At 44.1% G+C, this 14,070-nt stretch overlaps 1 long non-coding RNA gene across 2 annotated transcripts; it reads right to left on the bottom strand.

Moving 5' to 3' along the window:
- Positions 1 to 441: 441 nt before the first annotated feature.
- On the bottom strand, positions 442 to 13,936 carry LOC116376497 (uncharacterized). Of its 2 annotated transcripts, XR_004211862.1 has the most exons (4): positions 12,889 to 13,936; positions 11,012 to 11,182; positions 1,246 to 2,099; positions 442 to 788 (listed from the first exon to the last, which is right to left on the bottom strand). It is a non-coding gene; the product is annotated as an uncharacterized LOC116376497 (long non-coding RNA). The 2 variants fall into 2 exon arrangements; XR_004211861.1 differs by having other exon boundaries at positions 442 to 2,099.
- Between the last annotated feature and the right edge of the window lie 134 nt (positions 13,937 to 14,070).

Here is a 14,070-nt window from a genome sequence, read left to right as displayed (position 1 = left end):
AGAAGTAGGCACACAGAAGCAGGACTCAAGAAGCAGGCACAAAAAACACATTATTCCTCTTTGATTATGAGAATAATCAGTGATTTTATTCATTCAGGGCATTAGCCCTGTGTATTGTACAATTAGCATTTCAAATAACGTTGATTACAACAATTCATGCACTTGTTCTCGTCTTCACCTCCACAGTGTACGCACTCAATGTACCCTGATTAGTGATTATACTCCAGAGAAGAGCGTCTGCTAAATGAATAAATATCACATGTACAAAATAAATGTGTGAGCAGGTGCCTAACAAACATCTGAAGAGTAAGAGAGCTCAGGAAATGTTAGAGTGTGTGTGTGTGTGTGTGTGTGTGTGTGTGTGTGTGTGTGTGTGTGTGTGTGTGTGTGTGTGTGTGTGTGTGTGTGTGTGTGTGTGTGTGTGTGTGTGTGTGTGTGTGCGTGCGTGAGTGCGTGTGTGTGTGTGTTGATGCTAGAGACGTTGACGCCAGCCATTGGTGCACATTTAACACGTTAAAAAATTGGACACCTCTGTGTCGTGGCGCAAAATGGAGATGTGTGATCTGTGAGGCTGTGTGAAGAAGGTATAGACTTGACGATATCATCATATGTATGGTAAAGTCAGCTTCTGACTTTAACAATTTCCTATGGAAAAAGAGCAAACCTAACTTTACCCATATGAGAATGAAAACGTATCTGAGTCCGTACCAGTGGATAGGGGTAACTTCTAGTCTTTAGCTTGGAGGTCGTGCATGATGGTGGATGAGGTCGATCGGTCAGTTAATAACCTAATGAAATCCCCAGAGTTAGAAACTTGAGATTAAAATAGCATCCTTTCAGACAGTGAGAGATGAGAATATGATTGGACTGGAGAGGTAATAAACTGCATCCCAAAATATATAGTTCACTATGTTTTACCAGAGCCCTATTTAGTGCACTAAATACAGAATAGCGTTCCATTTGGGACATTACCATACTGTATTGGGACATTACCATACTGTATTGGTACATTACCATACTGTATTGGTACACTACCATACTGTATTGGTACACTACCATACTGTATTGGTACACTACCATACTGTATTGGTACACTACCATACTGTATTGGGACATTACCATACTGTATTGGTACACTACCATACTGTATTGGTACACTACCATACTGTATTGGTACACTACCATACTGTATTGGTACATTACCATACTGTATTGGTACACTACCATACTGTTTTGGTACATTACCATACTGTATTCCAGAATCCACTTGCTTGATCATCTTAGATTGTCAGAAGAGAGTTACTGAAGGTGGACGGCAGGATAGTTAATGAGAGTGGAAGGAGCCATAGTTAATGAAGGTGGAAGGAGGGATAGTTAATGAAGGTGGAAGGAGGGATAGTTAATGAGAGTGGAAGGAGCCATAGTTAATGAAGGTGGAAGGAGGGATAGTTAATGAAGGTGGAAGGAGGGATAGTTAATGAAGGTGGAAGGAGGGATAGTTAATGAAGGTGGAAGGAGCCATAGTTAATGAAGGTGGAAGGAGGGATAGTTAATGAGAGTGGAAGGAGGAATAGTTCATGAAGGTAGAAGGAGGGATAGTTAATGAAGGTGGAATGAGGGATAGATAATGAAGGTGGAAGGAGAGATAGTTAATGAAGGTGGAATGAGGGATAGGAGCCCTCCTTCCGCCTCGGTGACTGGGGGAAGAGTGTATGCGTATGTGTGTGTGTGTGTGTATGTGATGTTTATTGATGTGTGTGTGAATGTGTGAAAAGCATGGTATTGAGTGTGTGTGCTGATGTGATAAAATTGGTAAGGGGGTGTAGGGGGAAGAGGTGAGACACAAACAACAGAATAATTAGATATTTATAAGCATAAGTAACATTTATAAGCATTCATCCAGTTGGATGTATTGAACATAAACAAAACCCTGGACTAAAATCATTTTTCTTGACTTTCTAACCAGAAACAACAAAGCCATTCCTCTTTCACTCACCGCTCTGGGCACACCAGGTTCAAGGCGATCTGATCAGCCAGGATGGACGAGTTCCCTGGGCTATATCTGAACACGGACAGGTGTGAACAAATAAAGGTGTCCCCTAGAGAGAGAGAGAGAGAGAGAGAGAGAGAGAGAGAGAGAGAGAGAGAGAGAGAGAGAGAGAGAGAGAGAGAGAGAGAGAGAAGAGCTGCATTTCCTATTACACCGTGACAAATACTCAGACCAAAGAGAATATTTCTTTCCCAAAATTATAATTCAATACAGAGAATTTGAAACTATAAAATATATCTATTATTTATTGGGTGAACAGCCAAAATGTGCAGTTTCGGAAGCCAAATATGTGTCCTCCTGCCACAACCTGAGGGACAGCCAGTGAAAAGTGCAATGTAATGTCGATAATATTTCCCATCTTGTTAAGTTTTGTCTTTCATACCATGTAATGTGTCTTCTCAATCATGTTGACACTGGTCTACTACCACTGCTTTAATGTATTGTTGTTCTCATTGATATTGTTGTTGTTGTTAATGGTAATCCCATGTCCACTACTCCTATTATTATTGCTGTTGGTCCCACCATTTAATATATTTTATATATATATATATATAAATATGTATATATAATTTTGTATGTATTGAATTTTTCTATATGTATACTTTGACAATGTAAGTAATAATGAACTTGCCATGTCAATAAAGTCAATTGAATTGAATTGAGAGAGAGAGAGGGGAGAGAGGGAGAGAGAGGGGGAGAGGGAGAGAGACAGAGGAGAGAGAGGGAGTGAGAGAGAGAGGGAGAGATAGAGAGGGCAGAGAGAAAGAGAGAGAGAGGGGAGAGGGGGAGAGAGGGGAGAGAGAGAGGAGAGAGGGAGAGAGAGAGAGCATGGGATAGGGGAGAGAGAGATAGGGGAGAGAGGGAGAGAGAGAAAGGGGAGAGAGGGTGAGAGACAGAGAGAGAGAGGGAGGGGGGAGAGGGGAGAGAGAAAGGGGAGAGAGGGAGAGAGAGAGGGAGGGGGAGGGGGGAGAGAGAGAAAGGGGAGAGAGGGAGCGAGAGAGAGGGGAGATAGGGAGAGTGGAGAGAGAGAGGGAGAGAGAGAGAGAGAGAGATGGAGGGGAGAGAGAGAGACAGAGGAGAGAGAGGGAGAAAGAGAGACAGAGAGAGAGGGGGGGAGGGGAGAGAGAGAAAGGAGAGGGAGGGAGAGGGGGACAACAGGAAGAAACATACAACACTGAACTTGTCGTGAAGCATACAATCAATTCAATTCAAGGGGCTTTATTGGCATGGGAAACATGTGTTAACATTGCCAAAGCAAGTGAGGTAGATAATATACAAAAGTGAAATAAACAATCAAAATTAACAGTAAACATTACACATACAGAACTTTCAAAACAATCAAGACTTTACAAATGTCATATTAGATACAGTGCCTTGCGAAAGTATTCGGCCCCCTTGAACTTTGCGACCTTTTGCCACATTTCAGGCTTCAAACATAAAGATATAAAACTGTATTTTTTTGTGAAGAATCAACAACAAGTGGGACACAATCATGAAGTGGAACGACATTTATTGGATATTTCAAACTTTTTTAACAAATCAAAAACTGAAAAATTGGGCGTGCAAAATTATTCAGCCCCTTTACTTTCAGTGCAGCAAACTCTCTCCAGAAGTTCAGTGAGGTTCTCTGAATGATCCAATGTTGACCTAAATGACTAATGATGATAAATACAATTGATTGAATATGTCCGTAAACATACCAGCCAGCTGGTCTGCGCATGCTCTGAGGACGCGGCTCGGGATGCCGTCTGGGCCGGCAGCCTTGCAAGGGTTAACACGTTTAAATGTTTTACTCACGTTGGCTGCAGTGAAGGAGAGCCCGCAGGTTTTGGTAGTGGGCCGTGTCAGTGGCACTGTATTGTCCTCAAAGCGAGCAAAGAAGTTGTTTAGTTTGTATGGGAGCAAGACATCGTGGTCCACGACGAGGCTGGTTTTCTTTTTGTTGTCCGTGATTGACTGTAGACCCTGCCACATCAGTTTTGTGGGAATGCTGCCATCAATTCACGGTTTCTGGTTGGGGAAGGTTTTCATAGTCGCTGTGAGTACAACATCACCGATGCACTTGCTAAGAAACTCGCTCATCAAATCAGCGTATTCATCAATGTTATTGTCAGACGCTATGCGGAACATATCCCAGTCCACGTGATTGAAGCAATCTTGCATCGTGGAATCTGATTGGTCAGACCAGCGTTGCACGGGCGTTTCCTGTTTTAGTTTTTGTCTATAGCCTGGGAGCAACAAAATTGATCAGATTTTCCGAATGGAGGGCGGGGGAGGGCTTTGTATGCATCGCAGAAGTTAGAGTAACAATGATCCAGGGTTTAACCAGCCCAGGTCGCGCATTTGATATGCTGATAAAATGTAGGGAGTCTTGTTTTCAGATTAGCCTTGCGGTTATGCGGTTTCCAGTTTACATAGAGTACAATGAAGTTCTTTCAGGGCCATCGATGTGTCTGCTTGGTGGGGGTGGGGGGGTGGGGGGGGGGGTAACTCTGATAATGTATCCCGAGTGAGCCATGTTTCCGTGAAACAAAGAACGTTACAATCTCTGAAGTCTCTCTGGAAGGCAACCCTTGCTTGGATTTTATCGACCTTGTTTTCAAGAGACTGGACATTGGCGAGTAGTGGTGTGCGATGTGCCCATCTACGGAGCCTGACCAGAAGACCGCTCCGTCTGCCCCTTCTGCGGTGCCGTTGTTTTGGGTCGCCGGCTGGAATCCGATCAATTGCCCTGGGTGGTGGACCAAACAGAGGATCCGCCTCGGGAAAGTCGCAATATTGGTAAGTTGACGTTGCTCTTATATCCAGTACTTCCTCCCGGCTGTATGTAATAAAACGTCAGATTTCCTGGGGCAACAATGTAAGAAATAATACATTAAAAAAAACAAATACTGCACAGTTTCCTAGGAACGTGAAGCGAGGCGACCATTTCTGTCGGCGCAAGATGTCTTAGCGGTTAGAGTGTTGGGCAGTAAAGGTTGCTGGTTCGAATACACAAGCGGATGAGGTGAAAAATCTGTTCATGTACCCTTGAGCAAGGTACTGAACTCTAAATTGCTCCAGGGGCGCCGTACTGCTATAGCTGACTGTAAAACAACACATTTCACTGCACCTATCTGGTTATTAGGTACATCAGCCGTTCAAGAAAATGTATAGCTCCTACCGATAGTGAGTCAAAGTGGCCATGGCTTACTATATAAAGCAGGCAGACGGGCATCGAGGCATTCAGTTACTGTTCGATTGGGATAACGATTGACCTAAGCGACTTTGAGCATGGTATGATCGTTGGCACCAGGCATGTATTTTCTCCAGTATTTTTGAGACGGCCAGCCTACTGGGCTTTTCACGCATGACATTGTCTAGGGTTTGTCAAGAATGGTGCGACAACAAAAAATTACATCCAGTCAGAGGCAGTCCTGTGGGCAAAAACAGCTCTTTGATGAGAGAGGTTGAAGGAGAATGGCAAGAATCGTGCAAGCAAACAGTGGTGTGCAGAACGGCATCTCGGAACGCACAACTCGTCAATCCTCATAACTGATGGGCTAAACGCAGCAGACGGCCACACTGGGTTCCACTGCTATCAGCTAAAACCAAGATGCGGCTCCAGTGGGCACACCGTCAGCAAAATTGGACAATTGAGGATTGGAAAAACATTGCCTGGTCTGACGAATCCTGGTTCCCGTTGCACCATGCTGATGGCAGAGTCTGGATTTGGCGTAAGCAGCATGAGTCCATGACCACATCCTGCCTCGTGTCAACAGTACAAGCTGGTGGCGGTGGAGTAATGGTGTGGGGGAATGTTTTCCTAACACAGGTTGGGTCCCTTGATACCAATTGAGCAACGTTTCTATGCCTCTAAGAATTCAGGCTGTTCTGGAGGCAAAGGGGGAGGTCCAACCCTGTACTAGATTGGTGTATGTACCTAATAAACTGTCCTCTGAGTGTTTTTGCCTATTACCAAGACATTTTCCTATGTAACAGATACCACCAAGAAATCAAAAAAATTACCTGATCCTCAAGCTTGGAGCAACAACAATATTTATTATTGATGAAGCAATTGATCTCTGGGCGTCACAGCTGAAATACTCTCTCTCTCTCTCTCTCTCTCTCTCTCTCTCTCTCTCTCTCTCTCTCTCTCTCTCTCTCTCTCTCTCTCTCTCTCTCTCTCTCTCTCTCTCTCTCTCTCTCTCTCTCTCTCTCTCTCTCTCTCTCTCTCTCTCTCTCTCTCTCTCTCTCTCTCTCTCTCTCTCTCTCTCTCTCTCTCTCTCTCTCTCTCTCTCTCTCCTCTCTCTCTCTCTCTCTCTCTCTCTCTCTCTCTCCATGTCCTTTGTCTGTGGCCTACTTGTTGTTAAGACAGACAGGGTTTCCTGGTGGGTATATACTGTAGGTCTATGAAAAGATACTCTAGAAACACATTTAATGCTTTGGAGCAGGTGCTAGAGATTAAAACACGTGTCCAGCAAAAATAAAGACCACACACACAACTATTCACAACACCCATCCACAACACCCATCCACCCACACACACACACACACACACACACACACACACACATCTACCCACACACACACACACACCCATCCATCCACCCACCCACACACACCCATCCACCCACACACACACACACACACACCCATCCACCCACACACACACACACACACACCCATCCACAACACCCATCCACAACACCCATCCACAACACCAATCTGCTCCCAACAGGTGTGATTTATTTAGACAACATATACACCCTTAGGTCACACACACTCACACACACCCATCCACAACACCAATCTGCTCCCAACAGGTGTGATTTATTTAGACAACATATACACCCTTAGGTCACACACACACACACACACACACACACACACACACACACACACACACACTAATGAAAACATAAGGGTCTCAAAGCGTTTTTAATAACAGATTAATCTCATAGGTCACGTCTGGGTGTCTGGGTACATTAAATGATTCTCTCACCTCCATGGTCTACATTAGATTGGACTTCATAGCTTTCTCTCATCAACATGGCCAACACTCAACTGATACCTTGTGGTGCGAACACAGTGAGAGTCAACTTCCACCTTGTGGGGGCGAACACAGCGAGACACAACTGATACCTTGTGGGGGAAACACAGCGAGACTCAACTGATACCTTGTGGGGCGAACACAGTGAGAGTCAACTTACACCTTGTGGGGGCGAACACAGCGAGACACAACTGATACCTTGTGGGGCGAACACAGCGTGACTCAACTGATGCCTTGTGGTGCGAACACAGCAAGACTCAACTGATCCCTTGTGGGTGAACACAGTGAGACTCAACTGATGCCTTGTGGTGCGAACACAGCGAGACTCAACTGATACCTTGTGGGGGAACACAGCGTGACTCAACTGATACCTTGTGGGGGGAAACACAGCGTGACTCAACTGATACCTTGTGGTGCGAAAACAGCGTGACTCAACTGATGCCTTGTGGTGCGAACACAGCGAGACTCAACTGATACCTTGTGGGGCGAACACAGCGTGACTCAACTGATGCCTTGTGGGGGCGAACACAGCGAGACTCAACTGATGCCTTGTGGTGCGAAAACAGCGTGACTCAACTGATGCCTTGTGGTGCGAACACAGCGAGTCTCAACTGATACCTTGTGGGGCGAGCACAGCGTGACTCAACTGATACCTTGTGGGGGCAAACACAGCGTGACTCAACTGATACCTTGTGGTGCGAACACAGCGAGACTCAACTGATACCTTGTGGGGCGAACACAGCGAGCCTCAACTGATACCTTGTGGGGCGAATGCAACAAGACTCAACTGATACCTTGTGGGGCGAACACAGCGAGACTCAACTGATACCTTGTGGGGCGAACACAGCGAGCCTCAACTGATACCTTGTGGGGCGAATGCAACAAGACTCAACTGATACCTTGTGGGGCGAACACAGCGAGCCTCAACTGATACCTTGTGGGGCGAATGCAACAAGACTCAACTGATACCTTGTGGGGCGAACACAGCGAGACTCAACTGATACCTTGTGGGGCGACCACAGCGTGACTCAACTGATACCTTGTGGGGGCGAACACAGCGAGACTCAACTGATACCTTGTGGGGCGAACACAGCCGAGACTCACTCTGGTGCAATAACAGCAGCGCTCGCTCTTTTGCACACCGTGAATGTAAATTATACAGAACAAGCATCGTAAGTGGACACATGTTATTTGCTAGATTGCATGACACTTAACGTAATTGGCTAAATGTGCTTTCTCTCTTCGTCTTTCGAACAAACAAGCTTGCACACACACACACACACACACACACACACACACACACACACACTGACCAGTTCATCCTGGCCTGGCAACGCGTCATGTCCTCCAGACTGGTTCTGAAGGTCAACACAGCCATCACCTCACTGGCCACAGACCCACTCAGCTGTTCCTGCTGCTTGGACTGTTAATACATCATCTAACGATACACCTACAGGCTGAGTACCTGCAGAGAGGTTAGGTTACCTCCCATTCCATTTACAGTGCATTCGGGAAAGTATTCAGACCCCTTGACTTTTTCCACATTTTGTTACGTTACAGTCATTTCTTTCTTATCAATCTACACACAATACTCCATAATGATAAAGCAAAAACATTTATACATGCAAAATAAAATAAAAAATAAAATAAATGAAATATCACATTTATACATAAGTATTCAGACCCTTTACTCAGTACTTTGTTGAAGCACCTTTGACAGTGATTACAGCCTCGAGTCTTCTTAGGTATGACAGCTGCAAGCTTGGCACACTTGTATTTGGAGAGTTTCTCCCATTGTTCTCTGCAGATCCTCTCAAGCTCTGTCAGGTTGGATGGGGAGCGTCACTGCACAGCTATTTTCAGGTCTCTTCAGAGTTCGATCGGGTTCAAGTCCGGGCTCTGGCTGAGCCACTCAAGGACATTCAGAGACTTGTGCCGAAGCCACTCCTGCATTGTCTTGGCTGTGTGCTTAGGGTCATTGTCCTGTTGGAAGGTGAATATTCGCCCCCAGTCTGAGGTCCTGAGCGCTCTGGAGTAGGTTTTCATCAAGGATCTCTCTGCACTTTGCTGCATTCGTCTTTGCCTCGATCCTGACTAGTCTCCCAGTCCCTGCTGCTGAAAAACATCCCCACAGCATGATGCTACCTCCACCATGCTTCACCGTGGGGATGGTGTAAGGTTTCCTCCAGACGTGATGCTTGGCATTCAGGCCAAAGAGTTCAATCTTGGTTTCATCAGACAAGAGAATCTTGTTTCTCATTGTCTGAGAGTCCGTTAGGTATCTTTTGGCAAACTCCAAGTGGGCTGTCATGTGCCTTTTACTGAGGAGTGGCTTCTGTCTGACCACACTACCATAAAGGCCTGATTGGGGGAGTGCTGCAGAGATGGTTGTCGTTCTGGAAGGTTCTCCCATCTCCACAGAGGAACTCTGGAGCTCTGTCAGAGTGACCATCGGGTTCTTGGTCACCTCCCTAACCAAGGCCCTTCTCCCCCGATTGCTTAGTTTGGCCGGGCGGCCAGCTCTAGAAAGAGTACCAGAACATGAAAAAATGAAAGGGGTCTGAATACTTTTCGAATGCACTGTACCTCTAGTCAAGCATGACCATTCACAGTTGTTTCAGGGGATATTTAGTGTCTGTGTGATACATTGGTATATTCACTGTGGCACGATTAGGTGACTTTTTTCAATTCATCACATCCTCTAGCCTCGCCTCCTTCTCAAAGCGCATTGGAAGAGAAGATCCAAATCTCCACCCCTTGGACCTCCTCATCCAATGCCTTTAGAGAAGGAAGTGAGGAATTAAGGAAATACAACTGAGGCTCATGTGCCCTTAGGGTCTGTGCCAACCCCAGTGTGGTGGTGGTCTTGCCCTCACCCAGTGTAATGGGTGTAATCCTGCCAAGAGGATGTCAGAGGTCAAGGGCAGTTACAAATTCAATGTAGTGCCATTTGGCATATAATATGTGCCCTTCGATTCACATGCCAGACAGTCCTTTGGGATAGAGGCCAGCACACATTGGCTAGTTCTTCTGTCTGTCAATAAATGGTGTGGTGTAATGGTTGAGTGTCACGTTTTATCAAGGTGGGTGGAATCAGGCGCAGAGAGCAGGTATCAGTGATTCGAACAGTTTATTCTCCGGCGCACAAAAAAACAAGGTCAACCCAACACACAGGGTGAATAATCCAACACAGGATCAAAATAGACCGGAGAATAAAACACAAGTACTACACCAAATGACACGAATACAAAAACAATACCGCACAAAACAAGGGCGGGACAACCTACTACACATAAGGACGTTAATTAAACTAAAATACACACAGGTGAAACTAATAAGACAAAACCAACAGACAAACGAAAAAGGGATCGGTAGCGGCTAGTAGGACGGTGACGACGACCGCCGAGCACCGCCCGAATAGGCAGGAGAGCCAACTTTGGCGGAAGTCGTGACATTGAGCCTGCTGCAATGATTGGATTTAGAACAAGCCACTCTCCCAATGCTCTTGTTTCCCCAGACAGACAGACACGTTTCACTCACTCACAGGCACTCGTCTCAGGGCGCAAGTCTCCCCTTTCCAAACATTGTGTATGAATCAGAATCCATAGCTAGTCATTGTTGTTCAATCTTTTCCTGTCTACTTTGCTGAGGCCATATGGTTGTTTTAGTCTGTTTACTTGGTGTTGTTTAGTAGGCCTATTTTGTCTGTCCGTATAAATATTCCATTGCTGACATCTGTCTTTATGTCGTGATCCATGCCCATGCTTGTTTGCTATAATTATTTATTCTCACACAGACATGATTAATAAAATGACACATATAGATAGTTTATTTTGATTGTATTGTACAAATGTTGGCATAAGTGTGTGTGTTTGTGTGTGTGTGTGCATGTGTCTATGTATATGTGTTTGTGTGTGTAATGACCTTACCACGTGACCACCACGTATTTCCCATCAGGCTGTGCCTTGAGGCGGTCCATAACCTCCAGACAAACTTTGTCTCGGGTCGTCCCATAGGGCTCCACCTCCCCTGAGAAGAGGCCAACCCTGGCCAGATAGCCAATTGTCTTTGGTGTGCAGGAGTGTCTGATCACGGCATCACTGAAAAAGATCACAGTAGCTAGAGCATGTGGTACGCTTCTCTCATAAATGACATTATACTGATGTAGGCCTACAGTGATGCCAATTCTTCCCTGTTCTCTTTACTAATGTGGTTGTATCCTTATGGTGACTACTACTTCCTGGTACGTGTGTTGGGACTTGGTCCTTGGTTACTGTTCAATTCATACTGTGGGAACAATTTAAAGATATAACTACAACGGTTGTATTGACTGACTTAGTAACTGTCTGACTGACTGACTAACTGTCTGATTGTCTGACTGAGTAACTGACTGACTGACTGACTGACTGACTGAGTAACTGGCTGGCTGGCTGACTAACTGGCTGGCTGGCTGACTAACTCGTTGACTGGCTGGCTGACTGATTGACTGGCTAACTAATTGACTGACTGACTGGCTGGCTGACTGGCTATCTGGCTGGCTGACTAACTGACTGACTGGCTGGCTGGCTGACTAACTGACTGACTGACTGGCTGGTTGGCTGATTGGCTGGCTGGCTGACTAACTGTCTGGCTGGCTGGCTGACTGACTGACTGGCTGGCTGGCTAACTGACTGACTGACTGACTGACTGGCTGGCTGGCTGGCTGGCTGACTGATTGACTGGCTGGCTGGCTGACTGACTAACTGACTAACTGACTAACTGACTGACTGACTGGCTGGCTGGCTGGCTGGCTAACTGTTTATCAACGGGGCACCTTTATGAAACCCAAATTAACTTGAGATAAGTGTAAAAGGCACAAGTCTTCTAAAGTGAATGAGTGATATCAAGACTATACCAGAGATATCAAGTCTATCCCAGGGATATCAAGTTTATACCAGAGATATCAAGTCTAATATCAAGTCTATACCAGAGATAGCAAGTCTATACCAGAGATATCAAGACTATACCAGAGATATCAAGACTATACCAGAGATATCAAGACTATACCAGAGATATCAAGACTATACCAGAGATATCAAGACTATACCAGAGATATCAAGTCTAATATCAAGTCTATACCAGAGATATCAAGACTATACCAGAGATATCAAGTCTATACCAGAGATATCAAGTTTATACCAGAGATATCAAGTCTAATATCAAGTCTATACCAGAGATATCAAGACTATACCAGAGATATCAAGACTATACCAGAGATATCAAGACTATACCAGAGATATCAAGACTATACCAGAGATATCAAGTCTATACCAGAGATATCAAGTCTATACCAGAGATATCAAGTTTATACCAGAGATATCAAGTCTAATATCAAGTCTATACCAGAGATATCAAGACTATACCAGAGATATCAAGACTATACCAGAGATATCAAGACTATACCAGAGATATCAAGACTATACCAGAGATATCAAGACTATACCAGAGATATCAAGTCTATACCAGAGATATCAAGTCTAATATCAAGTCTATACCAGAGATATCAAGACTATACCAGAGATATCAAGTCTATACCAGAGATATCAAGACTATACCAGAGATATCAAGACTATACCAGAGATATCAAGTCTATACCAGAGATATCAAGTCTAATATCAAGTCTATACCAGAGATATCAAGACTATACCAGAGATATCAAGTCTATACCAGAGATATCAAGACTATACCAGAGATATCAAGTCTATACCAGAGATATCAAGTCTATACCAGAGATATCAAGACTATACCAGAGATATCAAGTCTATACCTAGGTTGAGGTTCCTGTGGCTTCAGCTTAGCGTCGGAAATGTTCCACTTTCCTGGCTGGTATGTCTTGAGAAACCAACATTGGACATTGTTCTAGAAATGACAAAGAAAGAAAATACAAGATTAAACAGTTATTTAATTTTTTTTCACCCCCAAAAACATGTTCAACAGCTGAAGTGATAATTTAAACATCCTCATTTAAAACTACAAAAAAAAGAATGTAATTCTTTTTTAGAACTGTAAGTGAACATGGACCTTTATGGGGTTTGTGTTTCTGATAGAACCATTACAACTAAATTAGAAAACAAGAAAATGACTTCCTGAGTGAACATTGATCTTTATATAGGTGTGTTTCTGATAGAACCATTACAACTAAATGAGAAAACAAGAAAATTACTTCCTGGCTAAAACGAGACACTCAAAAGCAATTAAAGAGAAAGACAGTGATGTGTCCCAAATGGTACCCAACTCCTTATTTAGTGCACTACCTTTGATCAGGTCCAATAGGGAATAGGGTGCCATTTAAGACGTAGACAGGAAATGCATAACTAGCACCTCCCTTTTAGTCAAAACCCCAAGGCTTAATCTCAGTAAACAATAGTAGATTTACTTCTGTTTGTTGGCTGCATGAAAAAAAGAACAGCCATAGAGGGGTTCACGTCAAGATAATTATGTGACCATAAAATAGACAGTTAAGAATTAGTCCAATCTGTTATCATGTGTGGGTTTTAGTATCATTATCTTAGAGAGGAAAATATGGAAGGTAATTGTCCCCCATGGCTCAAAACGAGTGACTGTGCATTATAATATAAAAGTATGAATTAGGCTGTTTGAGAAGGTTTGAATCCTAAGCAACCTGCATACACATTGTTTCAAATACAATAGACCAACATAGCTACTGTAGTAGGTTAAAGCTGTGTGCTTAAAAACCTTGGTAGAGCATGGGTGGAGTAGCCATGAATTTCCTTTCTTTTTTGGCTTCAGACCAATGCCTTCTTCTCACTTCATTAACCTTCTTGGTAGTCTTAAACAAATCTACTTTGAAACAAAAGTAAACATCTCACACACATGGTTATGGGCTTAAAAAAAGAAGACACCTGTTGAAATGTATTACATTTTGAGTTTGCATCCCAATATGAAACTTTATATACATCACAGAAGACTGAAATATAACATAACCATT

The sequence above is a fragment of the Oncorhynchus kisutch genome, linkage group LG12, assembly GCF_002021735.2.
Source record: "Oncorhynchus kisutch isolate 150728-3 linkage group LG12, Okis_V2, whole genome shotgun sequence".
NCBI lineage: Eukaryota > Metazoa > Chordata > Actinopteri > Salmoniformes > Salmonidae > Oncorhynchus > Oncorhynchus kisutch.
This window is presented reverse-complemented; position numbering and strand designations above follow the sequence as displayed.